This window comes from Zosterops lateralis, assembly GCF_965231275.1.
Source record: "Zosterops lateralis genome assembly, chromosome: 23".
Classification (NCBI taxonomy): Eukaryota; Metazoa; Chordata; class Aves; order Passeriformes; family Zosteropidae; genus Zosterops; species Zosterops lateralis.
In genome coordinates, this window is record NC_139783.1 from 7223056 (window position 1) to 7244032 (window position 20977).

General features: G+C 45.7%; 1 pseudogene across 1 annotated transcript; it reads left to right on the forward strand.

The window, feature by feature from the left end:
• The first annotated feature begins 440 nt into the window (after nt 1-440).
• On the forward strand, nt 441-1373 carry LOC310918336 (olfactory receptor 14J1-like; annotated as a pseudogene). Its single transcript has one exon. The product of its transcript is annotated as an olfactory receptor 14J1-like (transcript).
• The last annotated feature ends 19604 nt before the right edge of the window (nt 1374-20977 follow it).

A 20977-nucleotide genomic window follows, 5' to 3' on the forward strand; every position in this document is an offset into this window, starting at 1 on the left:
GCCCCGCGCGGCTCCGGGGCTGGAGCTGGGCTGGCAGGGGCCGCAGACCGTGCTAGGAGGCCCCGCCTCAGCCCCATCCTCCATCGTGTGTGTGTCTGCCTCAGCCCCATCCGCCATCTCGTGTGTGTCTGCCTCTGCCCCATCCGCCATCTTGTGTGTGTCTGCCTCAGCCCCATCCGCCATCTTATGTGTGTCTGCCTCAGCCCCATCCGCCATCTTGTGTGTGTCTGCCTCAGCCCCATCCGCCATCTTGTGCATTGACCCAGTCCAGCTCTGAAGTGAATGTGTTGCTGTTTTGTCAGCAGTCAGGGTCAGCACCAAAAACACCAATACCAGCAGGACAGTCTACAGGGAATGGCACAGGTTTGGCTCAAAGCCGCCTCTCCTGACTTGTCACTGTCCTTTATCCATTAACAAGTCCCCAGGGCCAGCCACAGCAAATGTCTAACAGCAGCTCCATCAGCCACTTCCTTCTGCTGGCATTGGCAGACACGAGGCAGCTGCAGCTCCTGCACTTCTGCCTCTTCCTGGGCATCTCCCTGGCTGCCCTCCTGGCCAACGGCCTCGTCATCGGCACCGCAGCCTGCGGCCACCACCTGCACAGCCCCATGTTCTTCTTCCTGCTCCACCTGGCCCTCAGTGACCTGGGCTGCATCTGCACCACTGTCCCCAAAGCCATGCACAATTCCCTCTAGGACACCAGCACCATCTCCTATACAGCATGTGCTGCACAGGTTCTTTTCCTTCTATTTTTCATGTCAGCAGAGTTTTCCCTCCTGACCATCATGTGCTACGACCGCTACGTGTCCATCTGCAAACCCCTGCACTACGGGACCCTCCTGGGCAGCAGAGCTTGTGCCCACATGGCAGCAGCTGCCTGGGCCAGTGCCTTTCTCAATGCTCTCATGAACACAGCCAATACATTTTCCCTGCGCCTATGCCATGGCAATGCCCTGGGCCAGTTCTTCTGTGAAATCCCACAGATCCTCAAGCTCTCCTGCTCCAAATCTTATCTCAGGGAACTTGGGCTCATTGCTATTAGCGCCTGTTTGGTATTTGGTTGTTTTGTGTTCATTGTTTTCTCCTATGTGCAGATCTTCAGGGTCGTGCTGAGGATCCCCTCTGAGCAGGGACGGCACAAAGCCTTTTCCACCTGCCTCCCTCACCTGGCCGTGGTCTCTCTGTTTGTCAGCACTGCCCCGTTTGCCTACCTGAAGCCCCCATCCATCTCCTCCCCATCCCTGCATCTGGCCCTGTCAGTTCTGTACTCGGTGGTGACTCCAGCCCTGAACCCCCTCATCTACAGCCTGAGGAACCAGGAGCTCAAGGATGCCCTGAGGAAAATGATGCCTGGATCTTTTCAGAAGCAATAAACTGCCTCTTTTCTGCTCCAGAAGCTTGCAAATAGAACTCTTCACAATCTCCGACTGTTTTTTCCTATTTGTCCATTTTTTCATTGGGAGCTTTCCTGTTTCTTTTTCTAGAGTTACTACTTTGTGATGTCACATCCCATTTTCTGATGTCACAGACTCACCTTCTGTGAAGTCACAGCTAGCTCTGTGATGTCACAATCCATTCAGTGATGTCACACAGCTCACTCAGTGTTGTCACACAGCCACCCTGTAATGTCACAGCACACTCTATGACCTCACAGCCCTCTCTATGTCATAAAGCCACAGAATGAGTGTTACCCCAAGCCTTTAGAGGGGCAACACGTTGAGACATGGGAGTGGACCTTGACAGAGGACAGCAGGCAGCAGCTTGGTGAATCATGGAAAGCTCTTTATTATCTGACTCCAAAGGCTTATATACATTTTGTACAGAGGGCCAAGATTAGCCCAAAGAGGTTACAACCTCCTGACTCCATTGGTCAATATGACCATCAGTCAAGTTCTCTCTCAGAGAACAAGAATGCAAAACATAGAGATAATTTCTAAGAATACATATTGTTTACATGAAGCAGCGTGAGAAGCTGCTGCAAAGACTCAAACACTTGAAGGCAAGAAATTCAGGGACGACATCTCACCCTTTTTACCTTAAAAAAAGAAAAAAGGAAAAAAGAAAATGAACTACAGTTCAATTTCTGTTCCCATGGGAGGACCAGTGGTTCCTCCTCTGTTGACCTTCATTCGGTCACGGTTTCTTGCTTTTCACATTGCAGGGTTAGTGAAATTCTGTGGCACCTGTAAGGTGCTCCATGGCATGCAAAGCCTTTGCCAATTGAATTTGCGGGGTTTCACCCTGCGTTCCCCGTTTTTGTTTTTTAAGAACCAGGCCTCTGTGGCACAACAAAAGGTTCTTCAGCAAATGGAACAAACAACATTGCTGACTCCCTTTAAATTGAACAACCCATCTGTGTGCCATGTCGACCACAGAAGTTAAATCCGTGACTAAATGAAAAAGTTTCTGGGAAAACTGTGGAAATGCCATGACAGCAGCCCCAATACAACCAAATGGGCTGCCCATCCTCAGGGGCTTCCAAAACTTGCCCTCAAAATCATCCTTCCAAGGAACACTGGCCTACTTCATCCTCCCAAATTGTCTGTAAAGACAGTGGGCCCTTGCACTAAATTTCTGAATATTTTTGGGCCGCAAAAAGAAATCCAAAGGATTCTTGCCACTCGCAACAGCTCATGGCTCCAGAGCATTTGGCAGAAAAACACTGCTTGCAAAGCTCCAATCAAATTCCTCCCATAATACTGAGAGTATGAATTTTACAAAAATCTGCACCCATCAAATTCACAAGCGTTGTTGCCTGCATTATCAATCGAGCAATGAGCTCATACAAAAATGATTGATTGCCATTTTTGCGGCTGAAATCGAGCAATAATTAGCTCAAACAAAAAAATTGATTGTTTGTTTTTTCAAACAATATTTTGTCGCCTTGTGGCAGATGGGGCAAAAGTGACCCATTCCAGAACGTGCAAGGAATTGGACATTCATCAGCCAGTGATACCTGCAGGATACAAATGAATCACAGAAAACAATCATTCAGATTCACAATTGAGGATTGGCTTTTTGGAGGTGTTATAAAAACCTCCAGTCCCCAGAGTTCTGTTTCAATGCAGAACACAGGAATGTCCCAGGACTGGTTGAAATTTCCAGATGATCCTGGTCCAACAGCTCCCAAAACAAGTCACAAAGGGAGATGAATGGATCTTGAAAGACAGTCCATTCCAGCTGCCAAACAGCAAACGAAAAAATCGCAATGTCCGTTCTAAATTGTTCCAGGACAATCTCTGATCAGAGCAACAGTCCAGTGAAATCCAGGCAGCTCAATACTTCAGAGCAACTGCCTTCTCACCACCGACTCTTTGTCCTGTGAACAGAAAATTCAAACACAAATTAAATAATTTTGGTCCCTTCAGGGACTCTGACAGGGAGAGGTGTGTGTGGGACTAAACCTTCCCAACAAACCTCCATCGGCTGTGGGGACTGGGAAGACTCTTCTGTCCGAGCACACTTCCTCTTTGCACCCCACTGCCCTTTTGACAGAGGTTGGCCTTTCACATGGCTTGCCTTGCAAACATCTGCCATGTGATTTGGCCATCCACACCTTCTACAAAGAAACAAAGGAGTGATTCCTCTTTTTTGCACTTTTTTGCACTCTCTTTCTTTGTTTCTTGTTGGCCTTAGCATTAGTCTTGCTGGCCTGAGCATTAGATGAGGCATGATGGGCCTCTAAATCCTGTCCCGTGTGCTTCACAGAGACAGGGGTGAGAGCTTTTCTCACCGCACCCACAGAGCTGGGGAATCCATCCCTGCCCTGCAGGGGGCGCCGTGCTTACCCACGGCCACCCACAGCATCAGCCTCGGCTGGGACATCACCCGAGACTGAGGGGGATCCAGCACCCCGGGACCCTCTGCAGCGGGGGAACACCTGCTTGTGGCCGCGCTGTCCCTTTAAAATTGACAGATTGGCCGCAGCTGCCTCCGCCACGCTGCTCCTGCTCGGCGCGAGGGGAGATGGCAGCGCTGCAGGAGGCGTGTCCCGCTTGCCAAGCGCTGCCCCCACAGGCGCGGGGGGAGTGCCCCGATCGGCACGGGGAGGAGCAGGGGGGCAGGGAGGGTGTCCTGGCCCTGCATTCCCAAGCAGAACCGCGGCTGCCACGCTGCCTGGCCCACCCTTTCTCAAGGGCTGCACTGGTCGCTGCGGGGGGGTTTCTTCTCGCTCTGGGACTGTGCGGGGTGGCCCTAGGCTGGCCCTTTCACTCCTTGGGGCCGCGCCCCCCCACGGGGGCTGGGCAGGCTGCATTGCCCACCCCGGGCCGGCCCCGCCGCTTTTCGGGGCCATCCCGCCCCTCACAGGCTGGGCTGGCCCCCACCCCCACTCCAGCGGGGCACTTGGCCTGTCGCCAAACTGCACGGACCTCTGTGCCCCGTGCAAGTCCCCACCGCGGGGGGGAACGGCCGCCCTGCCCGGCGCCCAGGACGGCGCAGCCTTGCGCCGTCCTGCTGCAAGGAATATTTTATGGAAAATCCACAATGCGGGCAGGCCGCAAAAAACACCCCGCCCCCCCGATCCAAGAGTGCTCCCGGCACCTCCAAGGCCAGGAAAGCACCGGGGGGGAGGAAACTGGGGGAGGCAATCTTTTGCCTCCGCCGCCGTTTTCTCGGCACGGGGCTGGGGAGCACCAATCTCTCTGGTCCCGAGGGGCTTTCACAAGCCCCGAGGTTTTCCACACTCCAGCACCGATAAGGTGTGGGTAGGGACGGGTTCTGCTCTGCAGAAGACCCCGTGCCCGCCTCAGCTGGTGTGCTGAGTGCAGGCAGGCTTCCCGTCAAGCTGCTACCTTTCCGAGGAAGGGGGGTCGGCTGTCCCGCCCATCTCCAAGGAGCCGGGACAGGAGGAATGACTCCACTGTCTTCCCTCGCCCCCAGCCCGATGAGGCTGGAGCTGTCCTCAGAGCTGGAAAGCTGCAATTTAGGCAGCACTTTCTCCAGCCTGCTCCAGGTGGCTATGAGTTTCAAAAGCTTCACACTGTGATTTGCAAAGAAAACCTGGAGCAGATAGTTGCCCAAAGACTTCCACTCTGCTGTAGAAAAAACTTCTTCAAGGCTGCAAAAAAACCCATGAGTTCTAGCATAATAGAACAATTTCTGGAGAGCATCTCCAGGAAAGGAAACTTCTTCTCTCCGCAGGACCTCAAGGCAAAGGTCCACCATGAGGGTTTCCTCATCTGAGGAGGGTTTAGAGATCATTATCTCTTACCACGATACCTCAGGCAGAGCAGGCACAGTCTCTCACTGGGCACAGAGGTCCACCGACGTGCAGTCTCTCACACAGTCAGAGGTCACCACTTGTTACCCCTGCCTTTTGAGGGGCAACACGTTGTGACGTGGGAGAAGACCTCACAGAGGACAGCAGGCAGCAGCCTGGTGAAACATAGAAAGCTCTTTATTATCTGACTCCAATAGGCTTATATACATTCTGTACAGAGGGCCAAGATTGGCCCAAAGAGGTTACAACCTCCTGACTCCATTGGTCAATATGACCATCAGTCAAGTTCTCTCTCAGAGAACAAGAATGCAAAACATACAGATAAATTCTAATAATACAATATTGTTTACATGAAGCAGCGTGAGAAAGCTGCTGCAAAGACTCAAACACATGAAACCAAGAAATGCAGGGACGACATTTAACAGTAGGTGCCATTAGACTAATTAGTGGTAAATGCTCTACTAATTTCAAATGCGGACTACTTACAAAAATTTCCTGTGTAATAACTGGCACATAAAATCTGTTTTTTTAAAAAAAGCCCATAAAAATCTGTTCTACATGTAACTTCTTTCTATTGTACTATCTCTCAGCTTGGCCATCTACCAGTATAACCTCAAGATTTAAAAGATACTTTAGGATAATTTAAAGGATAAATAAAAGGATACTTTAAAAGATACAAAGGATATGAATGTTAAAGCACAGAAATGTGTCTATAAAGTATATTTGAAAGTTGTGCAGTTGGTAGACTGCTACTCAGCAGCTGTTGACACAGAATAATAATACACACAAGTGTGAGTGTGGTGTGTGCAGCTGTGAAAGTGCTTCAGTCCCAGCTCAGGTGGTGGACTGTGATGGGCAAAGTAGCTCCTGGATGACCAGACAGGGAAGTTCCTTTGACAACTGGAAACTATTAATCCCTTGTTTTGCAGATAGCTGCACTTATGGTGGAATTTGTTGCTGATGTATAGGATTTTCAAGGTTTGTGATTAGATGGTAGAAGGAAACAGTTGTTGATATGAAAATTTTGACACCAAACTAGCAGTTACTTCTAACTAGAATGATTTAATGTCAAATAGACATACTTCAAGAAGATTTTCTATGTGCTTACATATTTTCTATGTGTTGCACAATGTTTCCACTTGTGGAAGCTGGTGGGAATTAGTCAGTAATTAGTGACATTAGTGTTCAGGCATCATGGCACTAACACTCAGCAAGATGATCATCTCCCCTTCCCCACCAAGAGCCACATCCATCAGGATCTTGTCTGAAACCATTTACTTTATTTAAACTATTGAGTGCTTATATTTTTTCATGGAAATAGGATAAGCTTGTTCTAGAAACAGCCTGTTGTGCTGTTTGCAGAATCTGCCTGACATTTAACAATACCAGTCAGAAAGTAGTCAGCTGTTTGTTCCTCCATGTTTGCTTTTTAAAATCGTTGCTGACCTTTTATAACTGAATTCAAGTGGTTCTCTGCATAGCCAGCTTTACTGAGCCTCAGCACCTTGTTTGGTGAGATAAAGCAAGTAAACACAACTTCCCCTGTTAGGAGTTGGTGAAAGCCAGCTGGAGTTCTCAGAGGAACCATGTGGAAGGGGTGGGAGATCTGCAAGGTTGTAACAGGAGAGCAGGCAGAGTCTGTGGGCAGAAGTAATGGTATTACACAATATCATATGCATTTTGGAGAGATCCGTGTTTCCTCTTGAATTTCATGACTCTTGGAAGCATAAGTTTTCCTGCTGGTTTTACTGAGTTTTTTCAGGTTTTTAAGAATCTCTGTTCTGTTTAAGACCACAAATTTTTCCTGACTTTGCATGACTTATTATCTTCATTCCTTAATAATGCACTTTGCTAAGAAAAAAAGACCTTATGAAATTGGAGCTGCAAAGTATCACTTCAGTGTGGCTTTTTCAGGTGGCAATTTCAGGTTTGATTTCTATAAATATTGGTGAGACAGAAAGTAATACAAAGTTATATGTTTCAGGTACCCTAGAACTTTATGTCAGGTGGATGAAGACCTTGTGCTCAATACAGAGTGAGTTCTTGGGGAGGGGCTGACATGGCAGGTTGAATTTCCACATAAAATAGGGAGAGCTGTAGATGTTCTTTGGTCTATTTCAACATGTTCAATGAAATAAAAAGGAAACTAAACCATGCTAAAACTCTTTTGTAAGAGCATCTTTTCAAAGCAGCAAACTTACTTCAGACTTGCTTATGAATGCAAATTTAACAACAAAAAACTAAGAAAATTAAACCTTGCAAATGAGTGGGTGTTTCTGAAGTTAAGAAATTACATCCTTCTTTTTTCCTTTGGATATTTTCATGAAGCAATTCCATCAGTGATTCAAAAGCATTCTGTGTCTGTTGTGTTTGTATAACTCTGAGCCCTGTAACCATTCAGCAAGTAATATGAGAATGTTTGCATGATAATATAGAAAAAAAACAACACACATACACACAAACAGAAGAGTTGACCTACCCCCAAGTAAGCAAAAGTGAAATCCAAGTTGTCTTTTATTACCAGGACTGATGAGGCATGAAAAAGAAAGAACCCATTGTGAGATACAGATCTCATGCTTAAGTTTTCAGGGCTGACAGCTGAACAACTTTTTCAGATACCAAACAAAAGCATATAAGGGGGGTGGTTTCAAACACTTAACATGCCGACTAGGTTACTAGTTATCCTTAACTCCCAAATAAGGAGGAAAGTTTAATATATGTTTTGTATTATTTTAATCAAGTACCTTACAAAAACAACAACAACAACAACAACAAACCAGCAACAAACACCAACTTCAAAATTGTCACAAAATCACATAGAGATGGCAAAGATTTTTTTTAAAATTATGCTTCCACAATATTATTAAAAGTTACACATTTTAAAAGCACCTACTTCTTACTAGGCAACTTAATCCTAGTTTTAAAGTCCTTAAAGAGCCTTAATCACATGGATTTTCAATATCACTTAGGGCAAACATACACAGAGAAGTTGCTTCAGTATGTTCCCAAGCCTCAGCTGCTCTGCAGTAATTGCCTTCACTTAGCAATAATTGTGATTTAGTCCACAGCAAATGCTTGGCCTTTGGAGGTAATTCCACCCACAATTACAACGCCAAGAGGACTTCACACACAATGGAGGCAGAAACTGAGACTGACACTGGTACCAAATAATTTCTTTGCATAATTTGTTTGTAAGTAGTGAGTGTAACTCTAAATGATATTCATTTCAAAAGTGCAAATAGGTATCAGAATTTTTAAATCCAAACTCTTTACAGTATGGATACATAAGTATCTTTAATTTCCTTTTGAAAGGATTTAAAGTGATATTTATTTGTCACATAAATTCATTAATGTTTTGTTTTAATCCAAATATTTTACTCCGTATATAGGAAAAAAATATAAGTACCATGCAAAACAAGTTACGCTTTTTTCTAACATGGAAGATACATTTTTATGCTTTTTAACATAGACTGTTTAAATATGTACAATTAAAACCAGTCAATACAAGTTTTGAAGTACAAATCTCCAAACGTTAAAACTTTAAAAAAAATTACATCTAATTTGGCTAAATTTAATTAAAAATAGTCTCATTGTATAAGCTAGAGAAAGTAAGCTTAGACTGCACCAGAAAACAGCCCAACTTTTTCCAGTCTAAGTTACAAAGAATCTTTTTATCCATATGACTTTCACCAGCTTTTTAGCTACAGAAACAAAACCAGGAGTATTGAAGGTTTTATGATGATTAATTCTGGGATTAATGCTACAATATGTATGTTTCATTATGAAAAATAATGCTAATGATGAAATGGGAGGCTCAAGAATCATCAAGAACATTGACAAAAACAAAAATAATTGAAGTTGATTGTCCTATTACAATAGAGGAAATTCATAAATACTTTTTATCATGTGATTTTCTAAGGTTCATTTTTCCAATCTATAATAACTATTTTAGTTAAGAAGATTTTTTTTTGTATTTTTTTTATTATTTTTTTATGTATTCTAAGTATGTTGGGGCTTTTTGTCTTTATACCACTTCCAGTTTCCATGCTCACTGGGATTTAATGTCAGAGAAATCACATCAGTGAACAAAAGAAATTGAGTTGTGGTGCAATTTTCTTTCTAATTCTAGATTGGATCCTTGAATAATGATAGAAATTGTATTCCAGAAAGGCAAGTAATAATCAAGTACTCAGAGTAAAAGCCTTTGAGTGCCCATTTTCTTGTATGAGAAAAAGAGTTTGGGAGTAGGGTTTACATATTTTTAGTGTTACTATCAGAGAAGGGAGCAAAAATGGAGCTCCCATTTCCACATTGTAGCCCTAGTCAGTTTGAGATGTGGTTGGTGTTCTGTATAAGCTGAGCTCCAAATTCCTGCCCAAGCCACAGCTGGACTTTTCACACAGATTTAGAACTCAGCCTCACCCAAGAAACCAAAAGGATTTTTAGATATCTGTTTCTCACATTTATTTATAGAAGGAGTTCTAAAGTCAAGCTATATTTTTAAATTTCCATTTGGATTCTACTAGGGGTGAGTTGCAGAAGCAGCTTTCTGAGGGGTGTCTTCTAAACTGCTGGTTGTGGTGGTGTCAGCCGCAAACACAGAGCCCTTGCAGCCATCCTTGCCTGGCCCAAGCCTTTGCATCAGCCACAATTAGATTAATTATGTTTTCTAGAGAAAAGCGAGGGCTTTAAATACAGAACACTTAACGAGTTCTGGTGGTGCTATGACAAGGAAGCTGGGATGAGCCCGTGTGTGTTCCAGTACGTGGCTGGATGACAATAATTGATGTCCTGTCATGGTTGTCAGCCATCTCTCAGCTGAAGCATATGGCGTCCGACGGAGCTCAGAGCCAGGCCATACGTCACTGTCAGTGGCGGGGTGTGTTTTTTCTCAGTGCAGGGGGGACCTGATAGGACACCAACACCGAATTATGGTAGGCCTGGGAGCTCCTTCTCCTCATGATTAATGACACTAATTGAAGTTAAAGTCTGTGCGCACATCAAGGGCAGAACAGAACCTTCCCAATTTGTCTCTTTTCAAACAGCTGACACCCACTCTTCATGGAGAAGTTCCAGCCAGTGTAGGCTTATAAACAGAGTTCCTACTTTTTTTTTTGCCATGGGATGCTAATAAATCCCATCATATCAATTTTGATAAGAGATATTTGTGCTCTACCCTTATTTAAAGTTTACTTATTTTTCAGGAAAAGCTCTGGGATCATGCATGATGCATTCTGCTGAGTATCTCTTTAAAAATCCTCAATCTTTATTAATGTTAATAGGAGTGACATCTTATGTCCTAACTGCTTTTGTTGAAACTCAAATGTTTGGATCAGAGTTATCAACACAGAGGGACATAGTTTTCAACCCTGTCAGTAAGGACAGGTCAAGTTTTGTGTTCTGTCTGTGAGTGATTTACTGGTTTTCTGGTTATTTATGAATAAAGTACAAGTCTCTGTACTAATGATTGGCTATGACCAGAAATATGGAACAAACGAAGTAACTGTTCAGAATTTATGACTGCTGAAGAATAGTGAACTCTTACAGCTCAAAACTGATGAAGTTTATACTGCTCTGATTTATGCTTCTTCAAAATAACTAACTAAAAATTTTAAAGGATACAATTAAATATCCAGTAATGTCCAGGTAGTTTCAAATCCCTGCTATTGTACAGTGCATATCTTCTTTACAAACTTGCTTTTTGCAGCATAATGAATAGTGAAGGCCTTTCACAAAAATGTATGCATGTCTTAAATTTGGAACTATTTAAAATAGTAAGTAGTAACTCTTATTAGCATAGAATCGAAATAAAACTAAAAACTTTTAAGATTAAAATATTAATTACTTCTCAACCACAAAAAAATATAGATTTTTGATGTATTTTTTCTTGCCCAAGGAAACCCCAGGTCAGTGTGAAGCCTCTGTAGACTACAAATCTGAGGTCTTATAAAAGCATTGGAAAACTGGAATTCTATGAAAAATATGGTTTGCAACTAATGTCAGAGCAAGACTTCTTAGCTGTGAGGGTGACTGAGCTCTGGCACAAGTTACCCAGCCTGTGGAGTCTTCTTCCCTGGAGATGTTCAGAAGCCACCAGGACAGAATCCTGGGAAAACAGCTCCAGAAAATCCTGCTTGAGCTGAGGGACTGGACAAGATGCCCTCCAGATGTCCCTTCCAACCTCAGCTATTCTATGATCCTGTGAGTTATTTTTATTCTTATTTTTTTACCTGTTACAAGAAACTTTCCCCAGCTCCTTCTGTAGCAAGAAAATCTGTTTATCAAGACGCCTATTATAAGCATTCTACTTAACCTTTAGAACAAAAAACATTGCTGTTCTGATATTCACCATAAAAAGATGTGGGGTTTTTTACTTATTTTTATATTATTCCTATTTTGACTTATTAGATAAAAATATTTAGAAACTAAAACTAACTTTTTTAGTGCTTCAAGCAGTGAACAATCAAATTTCTCCAAGTAGTTTATTTTATAAGTACTGTTATCAAGACTACTAATTTTACTTGCAAGTCTTTGGAAAGCATACAATCCTGTTTCTACAAGGCAGATCCAAACATGGGGCACTATTTTAGTAGTAGTACCATTAGTAATGGCATTAGTACACTTCTCATATTTAGTTTGCCAATGTGCCCTGCATAAATCTTTGTTCTGCTGATTAGAAATGAGAATTTTAAAATTCCAGGATATAAATGCTGAGTTTGGTTTCTTAGGGGGTTTTGGTTTTGTTTTTTTTTTTTGGGGGGGAGGGGTTTTTTTGCATGTAAGGAGGAGATTCAGACTGGTGCCGCAAAAATCATCAGGTGAAAGAGGAAGTGGAGTTGAAGGAAATTTTGTGAGTGATAGGAGACGTGCCCATCATAGGGACATCTGGATGCTTTGTCAGACAGTTAAGATAAAGATACTATATATAAAAAGTTAAATTTTAATAGAAATATTTTTGTAATAAGATTTTAGCTAGAACTTTACCTGAGGGTTTTTCCTTCAAAATGGCTGGAAATTAAATTGCCGGAAATTGGCTACTTGAATTTTTTTTAGCATCCTCTTGTAGTGAGAAGACTTAAAAGAGCCTCAAAATAAAAATCCTTTGTATTGAGGGACCAGAATAGATGGACAATAATTAACCCTGAGGAATGTCACTTAATGGAAGTGGGTAGGAACTGTCCAGTTCTTATTTACAGCTAAGAACAATATTAGTACAGCAGGACTTGATAAAATACGGTGCCTTATTCAGAGTAGTCTGTACTCCTATGTGTTAAAGGAGTCTGCATATATCCACCTTGCTCTGAGACAATTCAGTGGCAGGAAAAATAATCATCATGCCTACTGCTAAGCTTAGAAATATAACCTCATTCAAACAAAAGCCAGTGACAACAATTGCTCTGAAAAGCCTAAAACAGCAATAGTGTCCCTTGGGCTTGTTTGTCCTTCTGTTTTGCCTTTTAAAAAGATGGAAATCTGCACCCTGAATTTTTCACAGAGATGAGATGGTAATCTGGCCACGGCAGCAAGGAGTGTTTCAGTGCCACTGGCTCCTAGAAGGGAAGCAGAAGGCAATGTATACCTTTGAGGGAGACTGTATCCATCAAATTCCTTCTTTCACATCAGCACATATTCAGACAGGCAGCGTGTTGCTACTTTGAATTACTGATTGCTGCACCCAAGCAAAGGCTATATCCCACTAAGCATATATTATTATACAAAGAGTTTGGTTTCTATGGTAGCTATAAATCCGTTTTTCACATTGTAAGCTGGTAAGGACTGTCTGCTCGAGGAAGTTACGCTGTGCTACAGCAAAGGGTAAAATAATTTTACTGACGGTTACAATCCGTTTATGAAAACCGTTACAGAGACGACTCTACCAGAATTAAGCTGCAAATCAGACCATATGCCTAAGTTAATAGTATAGATTTTATTTAACAGAAATGGTAAGGAAGAGAGAGAGAGAGAAAAAGACGGAAAAAAAATGGAAGAATAGAGACAGAGAAAGATTAAGCAAAAAAATATGACAACTACATAGATCCTGACAGAGTACAGTATATCTGCTTCTTTGAATCTTTACAGTGGTGAGGGTCCCAAAAATAAAGAGTTCAATGGAATGCTCTGGGGGACAAGTTTGACAGAGCCTCTTGCAGCAGAGTCTGGATCTGTGTCAGCCCTTTGCCTGACGAGCAGCGCTCTGCTGCAAGGCCTCAGCAATGAGTGTGGGCAGCGCTTTGGGTCCCTGGATGGATTGATGGCACCTGCCCCTCAGCTGCCCCTGAGGGGAATGTGCCGTGGATGTGGCCTTCCCGGGCTGGGGATTTTACAGGAAGTTCTGTAAAACCTCCGAGGAAGTTCTTTACCTGGGCCTGCTGAGGGGAGGGGCTGTTTGGGTTTGCCAACCAGAGGAACCCCATTGGCAGGTTTCCTCCCAAATTTGCCCTAAACCAGGACAGAGGGAGGATGCAGAGAGAGAGAGAATAGTGTGTAAGAAAATCAGATGGACCTAGATGATTTTTTGAGATCCTTCCCAACCCAAACAACACTGTGACTGTGGAACACATCTGAATGTGTATTTTAGGTTGATATAATTAATACCAGTGTCATCAGAATTTTTTTAACTTTCTATTTTTATTAAAATTATTTACTACTATCAATACTACTTCTTCTTTTTCTTCTTCTGTTTCTTCTTTTGCTATTCTTATTCCTAAATCCTATTCCTATTTACTGCCACCATTTCTTCATCTTCTTTATTGACTATTTCCTATTCCTATTCTAATTCTATTTTTTTGTGTGTGTGTTCTGTGCAGCGGCATCCTGTCCATCCCTAATCCTGGGGCCGCGGGGCACAGCAGGAGAAGCGGAAGAGGCCGCGCAGCGCCCGCAGCGCCCGCCGGAGCCAGGAGAGACATTTCTTGTGGGGGGCCCGCTGCTGGCTGAGGGTGCCGGCCTCTGGCTCCTGCTCCTGGAAGGCACCGGGGGCCCCGTGTCCTCTGGGGGCCAGGGCTTCCACGTGGGGAGGCGAGGCACAGAGCAGCCCCCAGGGGCGCGGCTCAGGTGCCTCATCCTCAACCCAACCCTCACGCAGGATGGGCACAAAGATCCCGCCTGGCAGGAGGAACCCACCTCTCGCCAGTCTTGGCTCTCTGCTTTGGTCTTCCTGGAGCTCGAGGACGCTGATTTCATCCCACTCGTCCTCCTCGTACAGGAAGGCCTTGTCCCCAATGTTCTCTTCCCACCTGTACAGCACGACGTCTTGCTCACTGTCACTTTTCCAGGTAGACTGCACAGAGGCTCTCCTTCCATTGCCTCCGGACACCTTCATGGCAACAGAGTCTTCCTCCTGAGAAAGCTGCTGCACAATGGACTGTTCCCAGTCTGACACTTCTTGGAGACAGTTGAAATCTCCATGGGACAGCTCCTGCTGGCTGTAATCTTCCCAGTCTGAGAGACTGTGGGAGATACTGACTTGTGCCTGGGAAAGGCCTTGCTCTGGGAATTCTCCCCAGTCAGAAGCTTCTTGGTAGCTCTCAACATCATCGTGGGACAGCTCGTCTTCAGTGTATCCATCCCAGTCAGAGAGCATGTTATAGATAGCGGCTTCTTCTTGGGAAATTACCTGCCGAATGAAGGATTCCCTTTGGGATACTTTGTTGCTGCTGGTTTCTTCTGGGGACAGCTCCTGCCCAATGCAGGCTTCCCCTTGGGATCCTTCCTGGTTGTTGCTGGTATCTGCTGGGGACAGCTCCTGCTCAATGCAGGCTTCCCCTTTGGATCCATCTTGGTGGTAGTTGGTTTCTTCTGGGGACAGCTCCTGCTCAATGCAGGCTTCCCCTGTGGACCCTTCATTGTAGCTGCTGGTGATTTCTGCTGGGGAGATCTCCTGCTCAATGCAGGCTTCCCCTTGGGACTCCTCCTGGTAGTTGCTGGCTTCTACCTGGGAAAGCTCCTGCTCAATGCAGGCTTCCCCTTGGGACCCTTCTTGGTATTTGTTGGCTTCTGTTTGGAACAGGTCTGTGTGTTCCTCTTCTTTGCACTGAGAATCCTCAAGCTTCTCAGCTGTGGCCCCCTCCTTGCTCTCTTCCTGTGCCAGGACTGATGCCCTGTCTGCCTCCTCCTGCTGTTCACTGAGCCCCTGGGCTCCCGCTGGGCTGGGCGAGGGGCTGGGGGGGCAGCAGGGGCTGTGTGGGGCAGATGTTGGGCTCTCTCCCCTTTCTAGTGCAGCTGCTGCTTCCCTTTCTGCAGCCGTGCTCTGCTGCAGGGCCCCCTGTTCCTCTGGCTGCTGGACCTCCAGCACAGGCTGGAGCAGCTCCTCAGAGCTGATGTTCTCCGCTAAGCCCAGCAGAGCCTGGCAGCAGCCTGGGGGGCTGGCTGGGGCAGGGACTGGTGTCTGTGTCCCTGCCCATGGCACCTCCTCACTGCCAGCAGGGGAACCGGGGCTCTTTCCTACCTCAGCAGCCAGAGGCTCCGGGGGCTCCTCCACCTCCTCAGCAGCTCCAGCTGCAGCAGCAGCAGCTGCCAGCTCATCCTCTGTGGGACTCTCTGGGGCAGGAGAGGTGCTGGGCAGCTCAGGGGCTGCCTCTCCTGCCACCTGGGTGCCCACGCTGCTGGGAGAGCCGGGCCCCTGCTGGGCACAACTCTGGGCATCCTCAGCCTTCTCTGGGTGCAGGGGGTCATCATCGGTCTCGCACCTGAAGTAGTCTTCCCATTGGGATGGTTCCTGGCTGCTGGCACTTTCTTCCAGTTGGGACAGCTGGTGGTCACTGCTGTCTTTTTCCCACTGGGCCAGGTTTTGGAGACTGTAGCCTTCTCCTTGGGAAACGTCCTTGTTGTTGTTGTTGTCTCCCAGTTGGGACAACTCTGGCTCTCCCTTGTCTCCTTCCCATGGGAAAATGTGCAGATGGCTTTGCACTTCTTCCGAAGGAGAGAGTAGCTGATATCCCTCTCCTTCCCACTGGGAGAGCTCTCGATCCATGTTATATTTCTGGTCTTCCTCCATCTTGGCAAAGGGCCCCTCCTCCTCAGGGTCCGGCAGGGGCCGGCCGGAGCCGCCGCCTGCCCACGGCCACTGCCCGCTGGGGGCCTGGTCTGCTGGCCGGGCGGGCAAGGGGCTGGGTGCCTGGGAGTCGGGCTTCACCTTCTCCTTCTCTCTCTCTGATCTCCTGCAACGCAGAAGGGGATCCTAGGAGCTGCTTCCTGCTGAGCAAGTGGCTCTCCTGGGACTGGGCAACACAGGACCCCGCGCCCCCTTATATACCCCTGCGGGCGTGGCTGCGCCATGTCAACGGGGCCCTGGGCCCCACAACGTTCCACATTCCCCAGGGCCCTGAGGGAACGCTGCTGTGTCACAAAGGGCCATGCCCGGCACCCCTTCAGCAGCACAACCCACTGGAAGTGGCACAGAGCAGCCCCCGGAGTGCTGGGCCTCCGGCCCCTTGCCATCTTCTGGTTATTAAAATGATCAGAAATGCCTCTGCCCAATTTAGGGTGCAAAGTCAATAGTATGGGTTTTATTGAACAGTAAATTAGAGACACAGAGGGAGAGAGAGAGGAACAGTAAAGAGATGGGGGAGAAAAAGAGAGTGACCGAGAGAGATGAAGTAAAAAATGTGCCCAGTCAGTGGATCCCAAAGGCTCTCCCGTGGTCGCTCCCCATCAGCTCTTGGTGCTGAGGGTCCCCCGCACACACGGAGTTCAGGGGGCTGGCGCACACTTGGGCCGGGTGGTCTCGGGTTGGTTTTCTCACCCAAGATTCAAGTTGTTTAAAGTCCTTGGCCCTCTAAAAGCCCCGAGTCGCGTTGGTACAAAGAAGCAGAGTCTTCAAGGCCTTGCTTTCTGGTTTCTCAAGTTGTTTATTATTTGATATCACAAAGTTTTTCTCCGCTCCCAGCCGAGGTCCGACAGCGGCTGGGATACGAGGCGACTGCCCACCGAAGGGACGTCACCTTACATTTATACAGATAATTACGTATAGGATATTTACTATTTCACACCAATGCCTAGTGCTTACACTAAGAGGGTCACTGCTGCTTTGACCCAATCCACTCTAACTATCTTATTTCATCACCACCCCAGAAGATGGAGGACGAGGAAGAAGGAGAGGGACACGAGGTACCACCCAAATTCCACCATCTTGTCCCCCATTTACCTCTATTCTAAGAATCCTAAAACTACTGAATCTTGTATGTTCTACTGTATTAAACTACTATTTTCACTTCCTGGTGATTTGCAATTCCTCTCCTAATGCTGGAAGTTTCTCCCATGGGCTAAGATCAAACTCAGTGTCTTCCTGGGCTCTGTGCCAAGGTTTCCAACCCCCCTGGACCGGTTCCACACCCCCCTGTCCAGGGCTCAAATTCTCTTTACCAGGTCTCAGGTCGTCCAAGGGGATGTCCTGGACTCCAACATCTCCCCCTCCTGTGTGCACCAAAAAGACCTCTTTTGCAGCCTTGTGCATGAGTCGCCGTATGCATTGAAAGAAGCATGGCACGACCATGAGAAGAATTACAAATCCCAACAGGATGCAAAAACCTGTTTTTGAAATTTCCTTCCACAAAGATGAAAGGTCTAAAAATTTGAACATGCCATCCAACCACGACCCTGTTACCTTTCCAATTTTGTTCACACTTTCCCACAATTGTTTGATGTTCTCATGGATTGATTTAGAATGATCTGACAAGTTCATGCAACATATCCCTTCAAATTCCTCACACCCGTGCCCATGTGACAGCAAAAGATAATCAATTGCTGCCCTGTTTTGGATAGTTGCTCGTCTTACACTATCGGTGTCCATTAACATGTCACTCAGTGTAAGAGAAATGGCTCGGGCATGCTTACTCAGCCAACAAGCCATATGATCCAATTGTGTCAAGGCTACTCCTGATGCTGTCTGCGGTGAAAAAATTGCAGCCGCAATTCTCTGTGCCTTAGACCAAGTATGAACATCATCATCACATTTTGGATCATATTGCTGGATAGATCTTTTCTCTTTGGGATTTCGCTCTCTCAGTAACGTTATGTTGGGTGTTAACAATGAAAGTCTTCCAATGCTGCATGGACCGCCTTTGACATTTGCGGGGATTGCGGGCCAAACTCTGTCCCCACAAATAAAAAAGATTCTTCTTGGCAATTGCACTGGATCATGGTTGGATGGTCTGCTCACCATCTTAGTGTAGTTACACCAAGACGATGCTTTTCTATAAATTATGTGATTTGGAGTGACATCTATTGTTTTGTTTTCCGCCACTCCAGAGTAGTCAAATTTCACACAAAATTTCATTCTGACCGATCCAAGAATTTCCAGTTCCTGAGGTTCAAAAGGAGCCACAGGAAGGAACTTTGTCCAAACGTCCTATTTGTCCACTGGATTTGAAATGATCTTTAAGATTGCTGGAGGGACGTTTTTTGGAATCGGCCATTTGCTCACTGGCAACCCTACCAAACATGTTGAAAAAGGCTTCCCTGGTTTTGAGTGTGTCAAACAAATGGTGTCCAGCCCTGATGCATTGGCAAGAGTTTCCTAAACATTTTCCTTTGGTTGAGCCATGGGCCAATCTGCCGCGTTGCTCAAGGCAACCAATGAGAAAATGAGGCAAATGTGTGCTATCAGAGGCCTCCTTCCCCTAGGAACTCCTAAAATGCACCACCACCCAAGTCCCAAGGGAAACCCAAATCCCAAAGTCTCTCTTGCACGTAGAACAAGGGGATGTCCGCTGTCTTGACATCTGCTCATGTCTGCATGCCTGTGTTCCTGCTTCCTGTCTTGGGGTCCGCGTCTGCTTGCGTTTGGACTCGGTAGGGCTTCACGTTCTTTGCAGCCACCCATCTTGGTCCAGCTCCTGTGGAGACACAAGCATAACCCTTGCCCCAAGTTACTAATTTGAATGGTCCTTCAATTTGTCCTGTGTCTGGGTTCCTGACCAAAACTAAAGGATTCTCCTTCAGTTTTGCTTTTGTACTATTTGAAAAGTGTCTGATGATTGGCGGAGTGGGCTCTGTAAAGGAGCCATTTAGAAAATTCAACACATACAAGGCTTTGTTCAAGCGCATGTGTGGTGTTGCATCCGCCTCCCCCTTTTTCTGTTTTTCCAAAAGGGCTTTTAGTGTTTGGTGTGTCCTTTCAATGATTGCTTGACCTGTTGGAGAATGTGGGATACCAAAAGTGTGATGGATGCCCCACCTTTTCAGAAATTTGTCAAGCACTTTCCCTGTGTAGGTCGGACCATTGTCTGTTTTGATTTCTTGCAGCACACCTAATGATGCAAACGCTTGTAAAAAGTGTCGACAAGCGTGTTGTGCCGTCTCGCCTGTGTGCAATGATGCAAAAGTTGCACCTGAAAATGTGTCTACTGAGACATGGATGTTTTTAAGTTTGCCAAAAGATGGGTATTTGGTGACATCTGTCTGCCACAGTTGCAGACTGTGCAATCCTCTTGGATTGACTGCTCCCATGGATGCAGGAGGCTGTACACGCTGGCAGTCTGGACAGGTATTGATGATTTCCTTTGCCTGGCTTTTGGAAATGCGAAAGGCTTCCATCAATGCCTGAGCATTCTGATGAAAAAATGCATGACTCAACTTTGCCTGCTCAAAGATGTTTGGCAAAGTGTTTGAAATTGGCATAGCCAATTCATCTGCGTGTGCATTGCCCTCTGCTAAGAATCCTGGAAGGGAAGAGTGTGCCCTAATGTGAGAAACAAAATATTCATGTTTTCTCTCTTGTAATAGAGTCCTCATACAAAGTAAGTATGAATACAAATCTTCATTGTCAACTTCCTTTAAAAATGAATTTTCAAGCCTTCTGACCACATTTGCTACATATGCTGAATCTGTGATCAGATTGAGAGGTTGAGAAAACAGTTCGAAGACTCGAACCACTGCTGCCAACTCCACTATCTGTGGTGAACCTTGCACTGTTTCTATGTTTGATTCCCACTTTCCTGTTGTTGCATTTTGCCATGTGATTACTGATTTGTGAGTTTTTCCTGAGCCGCCGGTAAATATGGTTATTGCATCCAACGGCACCTCACTTATTTTTGGCTTTTCTCTAAAACTTATTTTTGCTTTCAACAATTTGTGGCTTGGAAAGTGGATCGTGCAAGTGCCATTGTTTGCCGCACTTGTATCATTGTGCTCCTGAAAGTTTCGCTGTCATTACTGTTGCGGAATTATTTTGTCGAAGAGCTGCCAAAGCCTCCTTAAGGTTTTCAGTCTGGGCTTTGATGATTTTTTCCATCTGTTCTCCCCAGATGCTTGCTTGAATGGATGCAACATGCTGTGGTGTTCCTACTTTGCTGCATGCTTCCAACATTTCTGCCAAGGACGGCTGGCCTGGCATTGCACTGATGATGCGCTTGCAGTCTGCGCTGGCATTTGCAAAAACAAGACTTCGAAGCAGATGTGGCTTCGCTCCCTCATCATTGACTTGCCTGTCTATTGCTTGTGTTAGACGATCAATGAATGAGGAGAAAGATTCTGATGGGCTTTGCTTTACCTCTGTGTAAATGCTTTCTGGAATTCCTGCTGGTGGAATTTGCACTATTGCTTTTCTTGCTGCTTCTTTTATATCTGTCAACACCTCTCATGGCAAATTCCTTGCTTGACAACCTGGGTCATCATTTGGTGGATCACCTGCCATTTCTGCCACGGTGATGCCTGCATTTGGTCCTCCTTGAATCTCCTCCTGAGCTCTTCAAGGGCTCTTTTCCATTTCGCTTCCCAGATAAGGACTTGCGAATCTGTTAGAATCATTGATGCGAT